Consider the following 18,108-nt stretch of genomic DNA (forward strand, 5'->3'; position numbering starts at 1 on the left):
AAATGCTCATTCACTTGCAAGTGCCTTGTTTTGCCCCAATATTGAACCTGAGCTAAAATGGTGCTGGCACCTACCACATAGCATGATATTATTTGATGGAAGATAGGGAGGGACAACCTTTCAGACAACAGCTGACTTTTATACTATCCCAGAAGGAGGCTATTTGATGAAGCTCTTTTATTTTCTAGAGTGGAGGATATAATCTCCAAGGAAAGCATGTCATTGGCAAAGGGAGAAGTTTTGAACACTCATTTTCTCCTGAGGTAAAGTATAGAGCCCCAGATGGGGGGAAAAAAAATCTCTGATAAGTATAAGGGAGAAGATTTTTGTTGGATGTAAATTTGAATTAATTATGGGCTTATACTACTGGGGAATGCATTTTAATTGTTCTGGTGATGCAAATGTGTGAAGGAATTATTATTTTTTTAAAGAAATCTCCTTTGGAATTGATTCAAAGTACATTTTTAAAAAATAGATGCAGGTGTTCAGCATGATATTACTTGGCACAGACCAATATTTTGCAATCTTCTTTTTATAAAACTGCTTCTTTATAAAGGTATTTCCAGAGTTGAATTCTTCCCCATAATTTAAAGCTCAAATAATTCAACATTTGCTACAACATAAGATCACAGAATTTAAAGCTGGGAAGAAGCTGAGAGGTTGTCTAAAGTATACTAAGATTTTGTCCATTGGTAACAATCTTACCCTGTTCCTCCCCCACCTCATTTTGTTTTATACTTCTCTCAACCATTTATCATGTATTAGCCTATTATATTTCTTTGTGTCTTATTTCTCTAGTAATTAAGTAATATCATAATGATCTCCATATGTGTTTTACTCCATAACCCCACTAGACTATAAGATTCATGAGGGCAGAGAATGGACCTTATCTAAATTTTAAGTCTTTCCTTCAATACTCTCTAAATGGTATGACCTTAATAAATGTTTGTTGAATGAATGAATGCCTTTATAATGTTTTGTCATTGTATTATTTTGAATATAATTCTAGAATTTTAGCACTTTTGAAATCATAAACTTGAGTTATGGAATCTTAATTTGCTGAAGACTGAGGAAAGGGAAGGAGGGCAGAATCCCAAGGAGGCAACCACGGTGGCATCAACACTTTCAGGGCATAGAGGAAAAGGGCAGCTACAATTTGTGAGGCCTATATGTATCTTTGCAAAGATCTTTGCAAATCATCCTTAAAAAAGGAATGAGAACAAGTCTTCTTGAATTAGGTCTTAAAGTAGCTCTAAAACTTTTATTGGAGACCTAAAATAATCAGGTAACCATGTGTTTTTTCTTTTCCTAATCTGAAATTGGAGGTGAGTATTCTATTTCAAAAGGCAGTTAGATGGTATAGTGGATAGAGTGTCAGGCCTGGAGTCAGGAAGATTCATCTTCCTGTGTTCAAATCTGGCCTTAGACATTTACTAGTTGTGCGACCCTGGGCAAGCCACTTAATTCTGTTTGCTTCAGTTTCCTCATCTGTAAAATGAGCTAGAGAAGGTAATGACAAACCACTCCAGTATTTTTGCCAAGAAAATCCTAAAGGAGGTCACAAAGAGTTGGGCATGACTGAAAATCACTGAACATCCTATTTCGAAATCAGGAATGGAAATGAGATTATAGTTCATCATCCCTGGAAGAATGGAATCTTCCCCTCCATTTTGTACATGTTGAATTTGAGGTGCCTAGAGGACAATTGCTTGGATAAATTCATCACATGACATAGAACTAAAGCTTAGAAGAGAAATATGGTAGCTATCCCAACAGAGATAATACAACCATGGAAACTGAAGAGATCACTTAGAGAAATTACAGATTGAGAAGAGCTCCCAGGACAGAAGATTAGAGGACATGTTTAGGATGTGGATAAGAATCTAACAAAGAAGACTGAGAATGAGCTGTCAGACAGGTAGGAGGAGAACTGAGAGAGAGAGCAGTATCAGGAAAAACAAGAGAGCAGAGAATACAAAGGAAGATGAAGTGGTCAACAAGGTGACATTTTTCAAAGGCTGAATAGGTAGAAGACTGAGAAGAGAACATTAGATTTAGCAATTAAGGGATTGTTGGTAACCTTAGAGACAGCAGTTTCAATTTAATGATGAGGTCAGAAGCCAGATTGTGAAGGGTTGAGAAGTAAGTGGGAGGAAAGGAAGTGGAAGAAATAAGAGTAGATGGGTTTTTAATAATTTTCTCTTTGATTATAAATTTAAACACCACCAGCAAATGCAAATCTTCAATATACAAAGAACAAAAAGATTATATATGAAATAATGAATTTCTGTTACATACAATTCATTTTCTAATAATGTATATTAAATTTAATAAGGGAATGACAAAGTTGCCCTGTTCATGTCTTCTTCTGAACATCTTTTCTTTTTCATCTGTGTATTTTAAAAATGTTTTATTGATGCTCTTTTCTTCCTTTCAAAAATCTTTATAATTATCCACTGATTTCCTCTCCTCCACAACCTCCAAAGCCCTCCCTTAAAATAATTAAGTATAGTCAAACAAAACCCATCAACCCAGTGGTCGTGTCAAAAAATGTATGTCTCATTCTGAATCTCTCTGGTCTATTATCTCTCTTCTTAGCACAGTTCATCACAAATCTTTTGGAATCATAATTAGTTACTGAGTAAATGAATCTAAAGTCTTTTAAAGTTGTTTTCCCTTACATTATTATGATTGTGTGGTAAATAGCTCTGCTCCTTTTACTCTGCATCAAATTTATATATAATTTATCAAGTTTTCCTGAATCCTTCATTTTCATTAGTAAAGAGACTTTTCTAAGATTTTTGCTTTGAAAGGGAGGAGAAATGTAAAACACTAGCTTGAAGGAATTGTATGGTTAAGTGTGGGAGGCATGGGAGAATTTATAGGCATCTGAGAAGATTAGTAGATGGGGAGGAAATAAAAGTTTGAGGTGGGGGAGAATGCTAGATAGAAGGGGCAAATTACTGAAGGAGACAGGAGAGATAGGATCAAGGAGAGATGTAGAGGAATGTTTGGACTTAGCAAAGCAAAGAGAGACCTCATGATCAAAAACTAGGGCAAAGGAGGAGAGAATGTGGAATGATGTTGGGAGTTTTAGTTATAGAATAAGGGAGAAAAGCGATGTTCACAGATGAGAGCCTCTATTTTTTTTTTTTTTAGAAAAGTAGGAAGGGCAGTCCTTTGTTGAAAGGAAGAGTTGTATAGGAGTTTTCAGCAGAGAATAGAGCTTGGGGAATTGTGATAGTCAATTAAAGACAAAAAATAAAAGGATTTCTGTGGAGCATTTGAGCTTAAATAATATAAATTGGCAGTGACCCCAGTTGGCATAGGTGTGAGACTCCCTCTAGGGCAGGGGGTCTTAGTCTTTTTTGTGTAATGGACCCTTTTGGCAGTCTGGTGAAGCTTACGAGTCCTTTCTCAGAATAATGTTTTTAAATGCATAAAATAATAAACATAGGGTTACAAATGAAACTAATTATGTTGAAATGCAATTATAAAAATATGCATTTTTAAAATTTCTAGAGCTGAGGTTAAGAACTCCTGCAGGGTATTCAGCAGCACAAATGAAGGAATGGAGAAAGCAGTTGCTGGGGCTAATCCAAGGCTGGAGTTTGGCAAAGCATGAGTGTGACATAGCTCAAAGCAGCAAGAAATTGGAAGATGAGGATATTGCAAAATGAACCTAAGTCTAAGGTCAGCATTATGAAGGGAGGAAAATGAGAAGACAAGAACAAAGGCAATGGACTAGGAAGACAGGGAAGGGTGGAGTGACTCAAGAATGAAGGCTATGTTTAGGAAGAGTGAGGTAGAAGGAGAGATGGAAAGAGAGGCAGCTGTGGTCAGAAGAAGAATCTCAGAGTTCTAGATCATTAGAATGGTTATGAATGATGGTGAGTTGAAAGGTATGTGTGAAATTGAGATAGAAATGAAAGTGAAGGTCATGAGAGGAGAGGAAGTTAATGACCCAAAAGGTAAGTGTTTGAGGGAATGTGTATTAAAATCCTTAAGGATGAGGGCAGAGTTGAGGTGGAGAAGAAGATTGCAAAGGAGGAGCTGAATTTCTTGAGAAAGGAGACAGAATGGCCTATGGCCTAGGAGATGAGTGCAACAAGGGTCTGGATAGGATGAAGAGCCTAGTGTTACTTCCATGACACAGTGAGGTATCAGAGATGGACTTTGTTGGATGAATTATTGTTATTATTATTCCATACCTCTTGTATATAGGAAAAAGAATCAGTGACACACTCAGTGACAATACTGTGAGTCATGGGCTCAAAGGATTTAAAACTGGAAGCTACCTTAGACTGGTGATGTCAAACTCAAATAGAAACATAGCTCTGTGGGTCACATATTGACTTGGAAGGCCACAAATGAACACTTTCTATGTTGAATGCCACACTGGGGAGTTTTGAGGGCCAAGTTTGACACCTCTGCCTTAGACTATAGAATTGTAAGAGGATGTATTTTTGGATGTTGATCACTAGTACTGTACTTCTGTATTGCAGATACAACTTATGTTTGGAATCAAAATCAGACATATTGGTAACTACTCCTCAACAAGATACAGGAGAATACAAGTTTACAACCTCAATTATTTTTTACAGCAGGGTATAAATCAGTGAAAAATGACAACAGCTATTAGACCTTGAGATGTTTCTAACTCTGAAAATAATTGGAAATTACAAAAGCCAAAGGAGGCATTGCTCTTTGATGCAGGGGTAATTGTCAGGATTGATTTAAAGAAAGCAGATTTGGTAGATCAACATAGGAGGCTTGCCTTTAAGGGATAGTAGAAAAACTACATTGCTTTATACATATGAGTATATCTAACATTCTGTGATACTCTGTATGGACATGTTTATGACATAACGTGTGCATTGCATGTTTAACCCATGGCCCTGGGCTTATGTGGATAAAGTATAATCTAGGGGGCTTATCCTACTGAAATATCACCCTCTTGGGCTCATGTGGTCCTCACCCAACAATTATTCTGGGAAATCTCAGAAAATGGTTTGCATCTAGAACTACAGATAGAGGTTATGGGGTCCTCCAGATCTTTTATAAGCACTCAAGGTAAGAGGCTAAATAGAGCAAATATCAAGCAAAGGACAGACTTTAGCCTCATAAAAATATAGAAGATGCAAAGGACTTAGAAGAGCCCTCAAATCATTCGGAGAAAGCACAGGGTGCCCACAACAACCCACAGCAATCAGTACATTTTTCTTCTTCCAGTGATTCCCTTTTTCCCTACAGGGTCCTAAAGCCTTCCAGACTTGGTGCCATCCTGTGATTTGGAAGGGAACCAAACTTGGGGTCAGTAGACAAGTAACTCCCCAACACACTGATGATTCCTTTTTTAACTTGACAGAAACCCAAACAGATATTCAGTCTTATTGTGGTACACCTCAGCATAGACAGTTCCAGAAGGGAAATGCACTTAGGGTGGCTAGGCGGAAATCCTCTTTCCTCTAGAGAGATTTCCTAGGACCCACAGCATCCAAATAACTCATGGCAACATGTTGTCATTTTAGTCTTTTGTCTCTGTTCTTCACAGCACTGGAGATCATTTGCAGGATCCTCTTATTATATGTATTACTCAGGAAATTGACCTCATGTCAATAGGAGGCTAGACCCCTGAACTCTCAAAACTGGGATTACGGGAAAGGTAGATCCTGAGATTGGGCAGCTAAGTGGTGCAGTAAAAAGAGTACCAGGCCTGGAGTCAGGAAGACCCATCTCTTGGAGTTCAAATCTGGCGTCAGATACTTTCCAGCTGTGTGACCTTGGGAAAGTCACTTAATCCTGTTTGCCTTAGTTTCTTCATCTGTAAAATGAGCTGAAGAAGGAAAAAGCAAACCACTCCAGTATCTTTGCAAGAAAACCCCAAATAGGGTCACAAAGAGTCAGATATGACTGAAAAGATAAAACAACAACCACTGAGGATAATGTTGGCACATGTCTGCCTCTGCTGGGTACCTCTCTAGGAGTGCTTGGTACTCTACAACTGACTCAGTTATGCTATTTCTCAGGTCAAGAAAGTACTTTCAGGACTCTGACTTAAGCTCAGAAAAGGGGAAAAGAAAGGGAATGGCAGCTAGGAACTTTTCTTTTTGGTCATATGGATGTGAAAATATGCAGTTTTTCAGAAGCCTTCCTCTCCAAACTACTGTTAAAAGTTTCTGAAGTGGCTGGGGGCGGGGGGAAGAGGAGGGACTTTGACTACTGTACCATCAAAATTTCTATAGAAAAGAAATGGAGAAGAGGATTATAGGATCATCGATTTAAAGCAGGAAGAGATCTTAGAAATTTTCTAGGGGCAACCACATAATTTTCTAGGTGAGGAAACTGAGACCCACAGTGGTCAAATGATTTCCCAAGGTCAGCAGGTAGCATGTAGCAGAGCCAGACTTTGAAACAAGGTCCTCTGACTTCAAATCTACCACCATTTCCACTTTTTTACATTGTCTTCCCCACAGTCAGTCTGCTGCCTCATTTTTATAAGCCAGCAAAAAGTAATGACTCTTCTCACGAGAGTATTGCCATCAAAAGTCTTGAGACAACCCATTTATCTTGAGTCCACCTCCCATCAGTGAAACCCATTTTCTGGGAGCACCATGTTTACACCCTCTCTAGGGAATTACTATCAAAAGTTCCAGAGGCTCATCACCATCTGAGCTCACCAAAGTGATGAAGATTGCCCTGAAGAATCCCTTCCGTGTGTGTCCTTGATTAGCTAGGGTCTATAAAAATGGGAAAATGAATGGGTGGTTAGGACCGAGTCGTGGTATTGAACATGCCTGATTTTGTTCACAGAGCAGAGGGAAAGAACAGTAGCAGAACCAGAGGAAGATGGTGAATAATTTCAATCTGGTGGTGGTGGGAGCAGGCTGGTATGTGAGATTTTGTGGTGGATTGTTTAGATGAAGTGCAGATTTTGTCATTGGGAGTGGAGTGGGAGATTGATTAGAAGCAGAATATAGTGAGGGCAGGGAAAGGGAGGGACAAGTGGAGAGGCAAGACGGACCGGGGCTTATTGGTCATAGATCAAGCACTAAATGTTTTCACCTCTCAAAAACTTAACTGAATCAAAACAGAAGGATCTTTTGTTTTCAAAGTGAGGCAAATAACAGTGATCCTGACTGATTATGCATGAATGTCTTCACTATCTTGACACAAAGACAATTCCAAACTAATGGGTTTCATTGGCGTGTTCTCGTAGGAGCAAATACAACTTTATGGAATGGATTTGCATAATGACTGGGGTATGTGGGGAGTATTTATATGTGCTTGTGGTGGCTGGAGCTCATGGATTCTTTGCCTTAGGAGTTCTGTACAGCCTATGCGAAGTAGGAACCAGTAATGATGACAGCTGAGAGGTGAGATCTAGTCTGATTCTCTGAATTACGAAGGTTGAGCTGACTTCTTGTTTCTGTTTCCAGAGTAGGCTGTGGCCACTCTGATCGTGGGCACTGGGTGTTTGTACCTGGGGATGCCAACCACGTACTGTTAGACATAATAGGAATAGACATGGGAAACACCAAGGTATGCCGGGAAAATGATGTGATACCTTAACATCAGACTTAAAGGGGACAGTTGTATGACAGCTTGAAGTACTGAACTCCATGTGCTGAGCTCCATTTTGTTTTCTGACCTTCACCTTGTATGCCCTTCTTTACAGAAGTAGGAGTTCCCACCTTAGAAAACCCGCCAAGAAAGAAACCCCCCACAATCTTATTCCATGATCTTTATATGGTACCGAAGGCAGGATTAACCAATTGCATGTTTGGCTTCTGTACCTTCCCGCTTACGCAGCCCCTGACCAGTTCCTCTGTGGCCTCTGCCTTTATAAACTCAAGCTCTGCCCTGATTGGGGCTGCTTGATTTGGGTGTGCATACCCCTTGCAGCCGTGCACTAATAAATCCACATTCCAGATTATGTCTGGGTCTCCCTCACTGACTTCTCTGTACCACAAACGATAAATTACAGAAAAGGTAGCAGTTGCAGAGAGATGATTGATGATTGATGAATTCCAATCAAAGCAGTGGTTGTTCATTGTAATCCCAGCCAAAATGGCAGCACAGAAAGTAATCATTAATTGTAAAAAAAAAAAGGATTAAGTAGTTATTCATATGCAAACATGAATCATTTAGCTGAAAGGTTTGTAATTATAAAGGAACAGAGGAGTGAGCACCAATGCACAATAAAGCTTGAATTTGCAAATGAATGAATGAATGTTGGTGCAGATAAATGGAAAGAGCATAGGACCTCGGGATTTTGAGCTGAAAGGTTACCTAGTCCAGTCTTCTGAGAGAAGTTAAAGATAGTAATCAAGGTCTTATAGACAATAAATAACAGAGCTAGTCCTTTGACTGCAAATTCAGTCCTCTTTCAACCTATCCACTGAAAGCCAGCTCTGTCTTTATCTCTAACTGATTATACACTCACTTGACCTCTTTGGGCATCAGTTTCTTCCTCTGCAGGATCCAGGAGTTGAGCTAAATCCTTATGATTCTCAGCATGGTGAAATGGACAAAATTTGGAGTCAGAAGACCTGAGTTCAAATCTTGGCTGCTTTTTAGTAAGCCACTTGTTATCTGGTCCTCAGTTTACTTACCTGTAAAATGAAGGCATGAGCTAGATTATCTCTAAGGCGTCTTCTAGTACTAAATGCTTTGATATCTACATTTCTATGTTCTAACATTCTATGGTTGTATAAATATATAGAAGCCGGAAGAAGAAAATGTCTGAAATAGCAGAAGTTATGTTTGGCTGACTAATAATACCCATCAAATGATTGTGTTTAGAGTGAGGTTCAACTCAAGAATGCTGAGCTAGTGGAGATAGTTGCAGTAGCTGGGAATGAGGTATTAAGGAAGGTATTTTTTTAAAAAAGGAAGCAGAGAGTAGAACTCCAAAATGAAATTGAACAAGGATAAATGTGTATTTCCACCTTTGGGTTCAAAAAATCAATAGCACAAGAACAGGATACTGAAGACAGAAATGTTTAGAAAGTAGTTCATGTGAAAAAGTCCTGGATTTTTTTTTAAAGACAGGGGTGAGCTACAAGCTAATTATGATTTGGCAACATAAGGCAGTCCCCCCATTCTAAACCCCTGCTGTAATGAGATTTAGAGGTTTAGGGGTGCTGGGACCCCAAAATCACAACACAAGAGACCTGCCCAAAAGAATTTGACCCAAGCCTTCTTCCAGCCAAAGACAAGGTTTATTAGAACATCCATCATATTGGGCAGACTCTTAAGGAGTCTGAACATTAGTAAGCTATTGGCTACATTATAAGAGTCTAAGCAGTGGCCAGATTTTAAAAATCTGAGGATCTTAATGGAGACAAGATGAATCTTATATACATTAAGACTATGGGAGGGATCTAGGAGTGGCCAAGTAGTCTATGAGGTAATAGAACTCCAGGGACCTGGACCACGAGGCCAAGGGAGAATAAAACCTAGCTAGGATTAAGGGTGGGAAATGGCCAGAGGCCATAGGGAGGGAGGTAAGACACTGGAGAGCTAGGTTAGATTAAGGGTAACAGATTTGGGAGATTGGGTGTAGCCACAATGTAAAGCCAGTTGATGGGATTATAGCCTCAGGCCAACACCAGAGATTTGGCCATGTGGTAAAGTCCAGGGTTTTTCCTTTTTGAGGTCTAGCTCCCATTCTCATCAACCCCACCATAAAAAATTAATGGGAGGAGAGGGATTTAGGGGTAATGATTGCTGTATAAAAACAAAATATAGCAATAAAACATTTTAAGATAATAAAAATTCTTTCAAAGTAAAAACCAAAACTAAATAATACAACACTAATGAAATTCTTTAATGAACTTCTGTTAAAGAAGCATAGAATTGTTCAGAGTCTAAAACAAGAAAGGTAGGTAATAGTCTTATTGTACTGTGGGCCTGATGAAGCTGTGCATTGAGTGTATTGAGTTCAGTTTAGGACACCAGATTTTATGAAGGTCATTGATAAATATGAGCATAACTAGGATGGGATGGGACTAGAGATCATACCATTGGAGGATCAAATAAATCAACTTGGGATTTTAGCTTGGATAAGAGAAGACTTGGACCTAGGATATGGATGATTGCTGTCCTCTAGTATTTGAAGAGCTGTCATGTGATGGAAGAGGGAATCAGATTGATTCTTCAGTGGGCAAAACTAAGATCAAAGGTTGGAAATTGGGAAGTACATTTCAGTTAAATATAAGGGAAAAACTTCTTAGTAGATAGAGTTGTCCAAAAGTGGAATGGACTGCCTTGGAAAAAAGTGAGTCCCTTGTCAATAGATGTCATTAAGCAGAGGCTGGATGACCATTTATCAGGGATGTTGGTGGGGGAGAGGGTTATACTTAGCTATGCTTTCCCTACAAACTTTAATGTTTTGGGATTCCATGAAGGCTCCATAACAAATTCCGGTTTCATATTATGGGAGTGTTGACTTCCCAGAAATCAAGTGGAACTCTAAAGCTCATGGTGAATGTATAATTAAAGCTATGCAAGTGATATTGATGGGGTGTGGGCCAAAGCCAAGACCTTTGCCCCTGAATGGGATGTCCCAGTGAAGACTTCTCAGTGTAATTAAGGTAATGAGTTCAGAAGGTAGTGTGAGAAATGAACTCTCAGAAGTGAAGGTTCCTCAAAGGGTCAAATAATTCTTGATTACTACTTTCAAAATCCTCCCCCACTCAGACCCTGTTTTTAAGCACTTAACAGAAAGAATAAGCCCTGCCCCACCCCCAACCTGAGCTGTTTGTCCTTGGCTTTGAATTTTGAGCCTGGAATGCAAGCCCCACCTCCCAGTTAAGGGGATAGGAAGAAACTTTCAAGCTTAGAATGTAAGACCACCCCCAGTTAAGGGGGTAAGGGATAGTGGTGGGTGGAGACTTGTTTTCATGGTGGGCAGAGATTTGCTTTTATAAGGCGGGGTCTCTCTCTCTCCTCTCCTCTCCCTCTCCCTCTCCCTCTCTCCCTCTCTCTCCCTCTCCCTCCCTCCTTCCGTTCCTCCTCCCTCTCCCTCTCCCTCTCTCTCCCTCTCCCTCCTCCCTCTCCCTCTCACTCTCCCTCCCTCCCCTCCCTCTCTCCCTCTCCCTCCCTCCTTCCGTTCCTCCCTCCCTCTCCCTCTCCCTCTCTCTCCCTCTCCCTCCCTCCCCGTTCCTCCCTCCCTCCCTCCCTCCCTTTCTCCCTCTCCCTCTCTCCCTCTGTCCTTCTCTCCCTCTCTCCCTCTCTCCCTTTCTTCCCCTCTCTCTCCCTTTCTCTCCCTCTCCCTCTCTCCCTCTCTCTCTCCCTCTGTGTATCTGAGGAGCAGACAGCCATCTCGTGAGATTGTAATGAAGGTAACCTTTGCTTTCCACTTTGAGAAGTCTCTGAGTTTAATTTGGGTTGGGGTTGCTGTCCCACACACCGCTCACCCCAAAAAGAAATTGGGTCCCATTTGCTTATGGGCCCCAGAAAACCCTCAAACTTTCCTTGAATTCACTTACTTGGTCAAAGAAGTCTCAAGTGGTTGCCTGAGGCTATAATCTACTCAACCGGCCTTTTCTTATCTGTCTAGGCCCCATCTCCCTGTTCTTTGTTACCCTAATTAAGCCTAGCCTTTTATTGCCTATAGCCCTGGGTTATATTTCCCATCTTTGAACTTATCCAGACCCCATTCAACCTCTCAGACACTCCCATTGGGATTTTCCCAGGACCCTTCCCCCCAGTCACCCCAGCTTCAAGATCCTTCCCCCAGCCCCTCCTTTGGTCACCCCAAACTACTTGGTTGTATATAAGATCCATCCTGGCCTCCATTTAGGGGCTGAGACTTCCTTATGCCTGCTCATCCTTATAAGTGTCACAAATGTTCAGATTCCTTAAGAGTCTGGCCTATGTGGTTCATCTTTAATAAACCTTGTCTTTGGCTGAAAGAAGGCTTGGGTTGAATTCTCTTGGGCAGGACCCATGTGTCATGGTTTTGAGGTCCTAGCACCCCTAGCATCTAAACCTCAACAGTATGACCTTTAGAGATTAGGAAGATTTTTGGGGCCCCATAGAAATGACTGACTTCTGTTTAAAGTAGCTTAAGAGTCTTGTGGTTATTTTAAAGCTACTTCTGTTGGTAGTAGGTGGAAAAGTCTGATCATAGGGTAGAGACTACATGGCATATAAACCCAGGTCTAGAATTCAATTCAATTTAATTCAGTTCAATTCAATTAAATTCAACAGGTAATGGTTAAGCACTTCCATTATACAAAGCACTGTGCTAAGTTTGGATACAAAAAAAATAATCTCTGCCCTCAAGGAGACTACATTCTAATGGGGGCAGAGAGAGGATTTGGCAGAGGAGGATACAACATAATCAAATACAATATAATTTTGGGATAGGGGAAGAACACTGAAAAGTCTCTTGTAGGAAAGGGGTAGCACCTGAGTTGAACCTTGAAGGTACATAGGGATTATTACCAGGAGAGGGATTGCATCCAAGGCAGAGATGCTCAGAGACATCCAGAATTGCTTCTACAGTTGGAGTATGATCTTTTTCATGGGAATCATCAGTGCTAGGCTAGCATGTGGCATCTGTTTAGCCAGAGAGTGTCTCCTGTCAGGGAGCAGTTAGTAGGCCTTCTAGGATGAGGCTGAGCTTCAGTTTGAGCTCAGGCCTTTTGACTTTAAATCTAGTATGAGCCAATTATTTAATATCCAGTGTGAACATTTATGTCTCAGAAATGAGCAGTTGCTATAAATCAGGGCTTGATTTATTCTTTTGTTATTTTTCTAGATTTAAGAAAGTGATGGGAACAGCTAGGTGGCACAGTGGATAGAGCACTGAGCTTGGAGTCAGGAGGACCTGGGTTCAAATCCAGCCCCAGACACCTAACTATCACTAGCTGTGTGACTCTGGGCAAGTCACTTAACCCCAATTGCCTCACCAAGAAAAAAAAAATCCAGGAAAAAAAAAGTGAAGGAGAAAATGGTGAGTAACTCAGACTTAACTTAAAAGTTTGTTATGCTTACTTCCCCCCCCCCCCCCAGAGAGCAGTAAAAGATTTGCCTGAACACCCTTCTGGTATCAATCAGCCAGTCAGTCAGTTGATAAACATTTATTTAGCACCTACTATGTGGCGGGAACTGAGTAAGTGCCAAAGATATAAAAAGAGACAAAAGATAGTCCCTACCCTCAAGTAGCTCACAATTGAATGGGGAAGACCACAACTAAAAACAAAAGTACAAACAAGCTATAGGCAAGAAAAACAGGAAATGATTGAAAGAGGGAAGGCACTTGAATTAAGAGGTGTTAGGAAAGGCTTTCTGTAGTAGATGAGATTTTAATTAGGATTTGAAGGAAGCCAGGGAAGCCAGTAGGTGGCAATAAGGAGGGAGGATACTTCAGGCATGGGAGACAGCCAGAGAAAATGCCCAGAGCTAAGAGATAGAATATCTTGTTTAAGGAACAGCCAGGAGGCCAGCGTCATTGTGAAGAGGTCTGGAGGTTTTGGGGGTGCTGCTGGGAACCCCCAAGATTGTGACCCTGGGCCCTGTCTGCAAGAATTCAACTCAACTCTTCTTCCAGCCAGAGAAAAGGTTTATTAGAGATAAATCACATAGGCCAGGTGACACTCGCTGGGACAATGAACAGGCATGAGAAAGTCTCAGCATCTGAATGGGGGCTAGGGTAGATCTTGCATACTAACATGACTTTGGGTGACCAGGGAAGGGTCTGGGAAAATTGTCTGGGTGAGAATTCATGTTGGAATGTCTAAAGAGATTGAATAGACAATAGGAATAGATAATGAAGGAACTGAAAGATATCTGAATGAGATGAAAAAGGTGGGGCTAGAGCTTTCAAAGGGAGATAAGGGGAGTTGACCAGGGGAGTCTAAGGAATCTAAAATGGGAGCCAGATTATTTTTAAGGCAAGGGACAAAGGTGCATCTGAATGAGATTAAAAGGTAAGGCAAAGGCTTTCAAAGGGAGATGAGGGGCTGGGGCCTATGGACAAATGGGAGTCAGATTCCCTTTGGATGCAAGGGGCTAAGATCTTGGCTTAGGCCCACCCCATTAATTGGATGAAAGAATACTTTAGGGTGTAATATGTAAGAAGACAGGAAAAATGGGGTGAGATTTATGAAGGTTAATGAAGAGCTTTGAACACCAGAGGATTTTGTACTGGATCCTGGAGGTGTGGGAGAGCCACTGAAGGTTATTGAGTGGGGTGGTGGAGTGACATGGTTGAAACTTTGCTTTAGGTCAATATCTTTGGTGGCTGAATGGAGGATGAACTGGAGTGGTAAGAGACTGCAGGCAGGCAGACCCACCAGCAGGCTATTGCAATAGTCCCAGCGAGGTGATAAGGGCTTGCACCATGGTGGTGGCAGTATCAGGGTGTTGGGGGAATATTTAAGAGATGTTGCAAAGGTAAAATTGACAGGACTTTGCACTAGATTGTTTTTGGGAGGTAAAGATAGCGAAGAGTTGAGGATGATACCTAGGTTGTGAACCTGAGGGACTGGGAAGATGGTGTTGTCCTGAATATTAATAGGGAAGTTAGAAGTGGGGAGGATTTAGGGGGAAAGATCATGAGTTCAATTTTGGACATGTTTGAATTTAAGATGTCTGAAAGGAATTATCTATTATATAATCTATGATTATATCATTAACATGAACCTTTGCCTTTTAAACCTTTATATAATATTTAGATGTTGGTTGAATTTTGTATCTTAAAGTTTGAGAATGGAGCAGTCATAGTAATATGTAAACTATTTTATCTTTTGTTTTGGTTATAAAAATAAATTGTAAATGGACAGGAGGTTTAATAATAGGCTTTACTACCTGACTTTCCTGAAGTTAAAATAAGCAAGGTGGAAATTAATATTTCAATGATTCTCAAGAAATATGCTGAAACACTGGAGTCCTTGCAAAGTTCTACTTAGAGTTGAAGTTACTGAGAATGTTTCCAAAGTGGTTTTAAAAAATTATGATCTGGAATTGGTCATTAGCAAGAAAGAACATTCATAGATGACATTTTAAAGTAGAGTTGTCTGTAATTTATAAAGAAACACTTAATTTCTCTAAATGGCTTAGGAATTTGCATATGAAATTTGAAATCTTTTTAATTTCATACAGAAACACAAATATAATTAGCCTTAATGGCTTGGAATATTGAGATTCCTTCCCTTTGTGTCCTTACCTGCCCTTCTCCTTCCATCACACTATGGTTTTTTTTTAATACATCATGAAATGTAGTGGGAAGCTAGGCTTCTGGTCCTTACTATCCATGTGACCTTGGGAAAATCCTTTCATTTCTCTGGGCCTGTGCTTCCTCATTGGTAAAATAAAGGAGTTGGACTAGATGACCTCTAAGGTCACTTCCAGCTCTAAATACACGAGCATATTCTATAAGAAATTGATCAGAGTTCTGGTGGATGTGTAAATGTAATCCTACTCAGGTACAGAATGGCAGGAGCAGCTGTTCTTTACTTTTTACTATGTAAATTGTAAATTGATTCCATATGAAGAAGAAGCTAGTGAAAAGTGTATAATTTGTAAGGATTAGTTAAGGAATGGATATTCTAAATTCTATTCTACCTTGTCAATCTGGGTCCAGAACAGATGGTGGATGGGGAAAATCCCTAAAACCTTCATGCCTAACATGTGGCCCAAGGTCCACATGAAGAGAGCCATACTTAAGAATTCTTGAACCTAAGGAAGATTCAGCTGAGAAGGAGAGGTCACAAAACGGCAGTTTATCCTGTGTGCAATTATACTGAGAGAAGAGTGGCTGGTCACCCAAGGAGTCTGACCTGCATCTCTGTTTAATGGAAGATGGTCCCCAGTACTCTACCCCCTAAGAAAAGATTGAAAGAAATAGTGACAAAGACAGGAGAGCAATGGAGGGGGAAAGTTGGATCATGGGAGAGGAGTATCGCAATGAAAGTATCCTGAAGGGTGGTAGATTGGGCTAGGAGAGGGAAGAAAGTAGGTCATGCTGTGTGGCATGGTGTTGGAAGACTTTGAGGCATGGGACAGCTGGCCAGAACACAAACATGAAGAGAAAACATGTCCTTTCCAAAGTTAGTTCCATGGGGCCAAAGCTCCAACACCCCGATTTAGTTAATGGCTCTGTATGTGAGACTCCTCTGTGATCTTTAGCAATTTGTATGGTATATCCTAAAAGTCTTGGTGTAGTTTTAAGCTACTAAAGTTTGTACACACACACACACACACACACACACACACACACACACACACACACACATGTATCTATGTATATATACATATATGTATCTATGTATATATGTATACATACATATATCTGTATCTATATATATAATATATACACAAACACAACTTATATGTACATATTATATATAGATACAGATATATAGATACATATATCATATATATGTAGTTTTATACATATAACTTGTGAGAGACGACTGTTAAATTTTCAATGTGAGCATTTGTGCTTTTTGTTGTTGAGTCATTTTTCAGTCATATTTGACTCTGTGACCCCATCTGGGGCAAAGATACTGAAGTGGTTTCTCATTTCCTTCTCCATGAGTGCCTTGGAAATTGGCAAATGCTATAAATCAAGGTTTGAATTATATTTTTGTTGATTGTCTAGACTTTAGAAAATGATGGAGAAAATTTTAATAATGCAGATTAAATTTAAAAATCTGATGGGCGTATATTTTTCTCAAGGGAGCTGGTTTTTAAACATTTACTAGAGCATTCCAGTATATATGTGTATGTGTGAACACACGTGTATTTTAAGCATATATGTGTATACAATGTATATTTGTACATATGCACAGAGATACATACACATACATATATGTCTATAGATGAATCTATCACACCTCCACTAAAATCCTATGGCATGGAAGTCACCCTGGGTTCTCAAAGGAGAGCAGAACTTTTTGCAAATTTAACTCAATTAAATGTATACTACCTAAGGACAAGCTTGCACTCTATGAAAGCAGAATTGAAATAGCTCAAAAGAAATGTGAGATACACAGATTTAGAGAATCTACTCCAAATGGTCACATGGATTATTTGTGCCCAACCTATGGTAGGACGTTCTGAGCTCATATTGGTCTGATCAGCCACAGCTGGACACACTGTAACTTGACTCTAGCACAGTGATGTCGTTGTGGTCCTCTTTGAGAATGAAGGATAACAACCAACCCACCCACCCACCCACCAACCAATCAACCCCCTTGTCTTCCTAATGCTACCCTTGGGTTACTGATTGCTATTTGATGTAACAGTAAAAGCATAAGTGAATTACCAATTTTAATTGAAGCTGAATGTAAATGACTACACTCACGGAGCATGATTTTGTGGAAATAGAGCTGGATTTGGAATCAGAAGACTGGGTTTGAATTCTAGCTCTGATATTTATTACCTGTGGGACTTTGGGAAAGTCACTTTCATTCTTTAGAACTCAGTTTCCTGATCTGAAAAATGAGGGGACTGGATTAAATCAGGGGTACTTAACCTTTTTTTGTATATCATACCTCTTTGACAAACTGGTGAGACCTATGGATCCCTTCTCAGAATAATGTTTTTGAATGTATAAAAAGAAACAAATAGGATTACAAAGGAAATCAATTACATTGAAATGTCAAAATTAAAAAAAAACTTCGTGGACCACAGGTTAAGAACTTATGGGATCCTTTTCAGATCTAAATGTTATGATCCTTTCATTAAATTCCTTTAATGTTATACATATACAGGTTCCTGAGCAAACTGTCCACTGCTGAAAAGACTTAGATGCTCTACACTAAAATATTTCACTTTGAACTAAACTCAGGTAAACTTCTGCCATTTATTGTTTATAAGGCAAATTTCCACTTTTTATTCTTTGACAAGTAACGTATTCTGGTCACAATTGGAATCCTATAAAATCCATTTAAGTAAATCTGTCCCTATGTTGATGGAATTTACTTTGTTTTGATTTGCTTTTATTTGATTTAATAGGACAGATGCCCTGAGAATGTTTGCGATATTTAGAAATATGTTTTCTACTTTACTTTCTAATTTTTATGACAGAGTTATAATATGATTGATAAAATTACTTTAATGGGAATGATAAAGACAAATGAGTTGTTT

The 18,108-nt window shown here is 39.7% G+C and overlaps 1 long non-coding RNA gene across 1 annotated transcript in view; it reads left to right on the forward strand.

The window, feature by feature from the left end:
* The window catches only part of LOC144455598 (uncharacterized), a 113,302-nt gene that overhangs the window by 36,831 nt on the left and 58,363 nt on the right, over positions 1–18,108 (forward strand). Inside the window, exon 2 of the long non-coding RNA XR_013484319.1 lies at positions 189–263. This is a non-coding gene — a long non-coding RNA (uncharacterized LOC144455598). The remainder of the gene's footprint in view (positions 1–188; positions 264–18,108) is intronic.

Source organism: Phascolarctos cinereus, unplaced genomic scaffold (genome assembly GCF_003287225.1).
Source record: "Phascolarctos cinereus isolate Bilbo 61053 unplaced genomic scaffold, phaCin_HiC Scaffold_2;HRSCAF=192, whole genome shotgun sequence".
NCBI lineage: Eukaryota > Metazoa > Chordata > Mammalia > Diprotodontia > Phascolarctidae > Phascolarctos > Phascolarctos cinereus.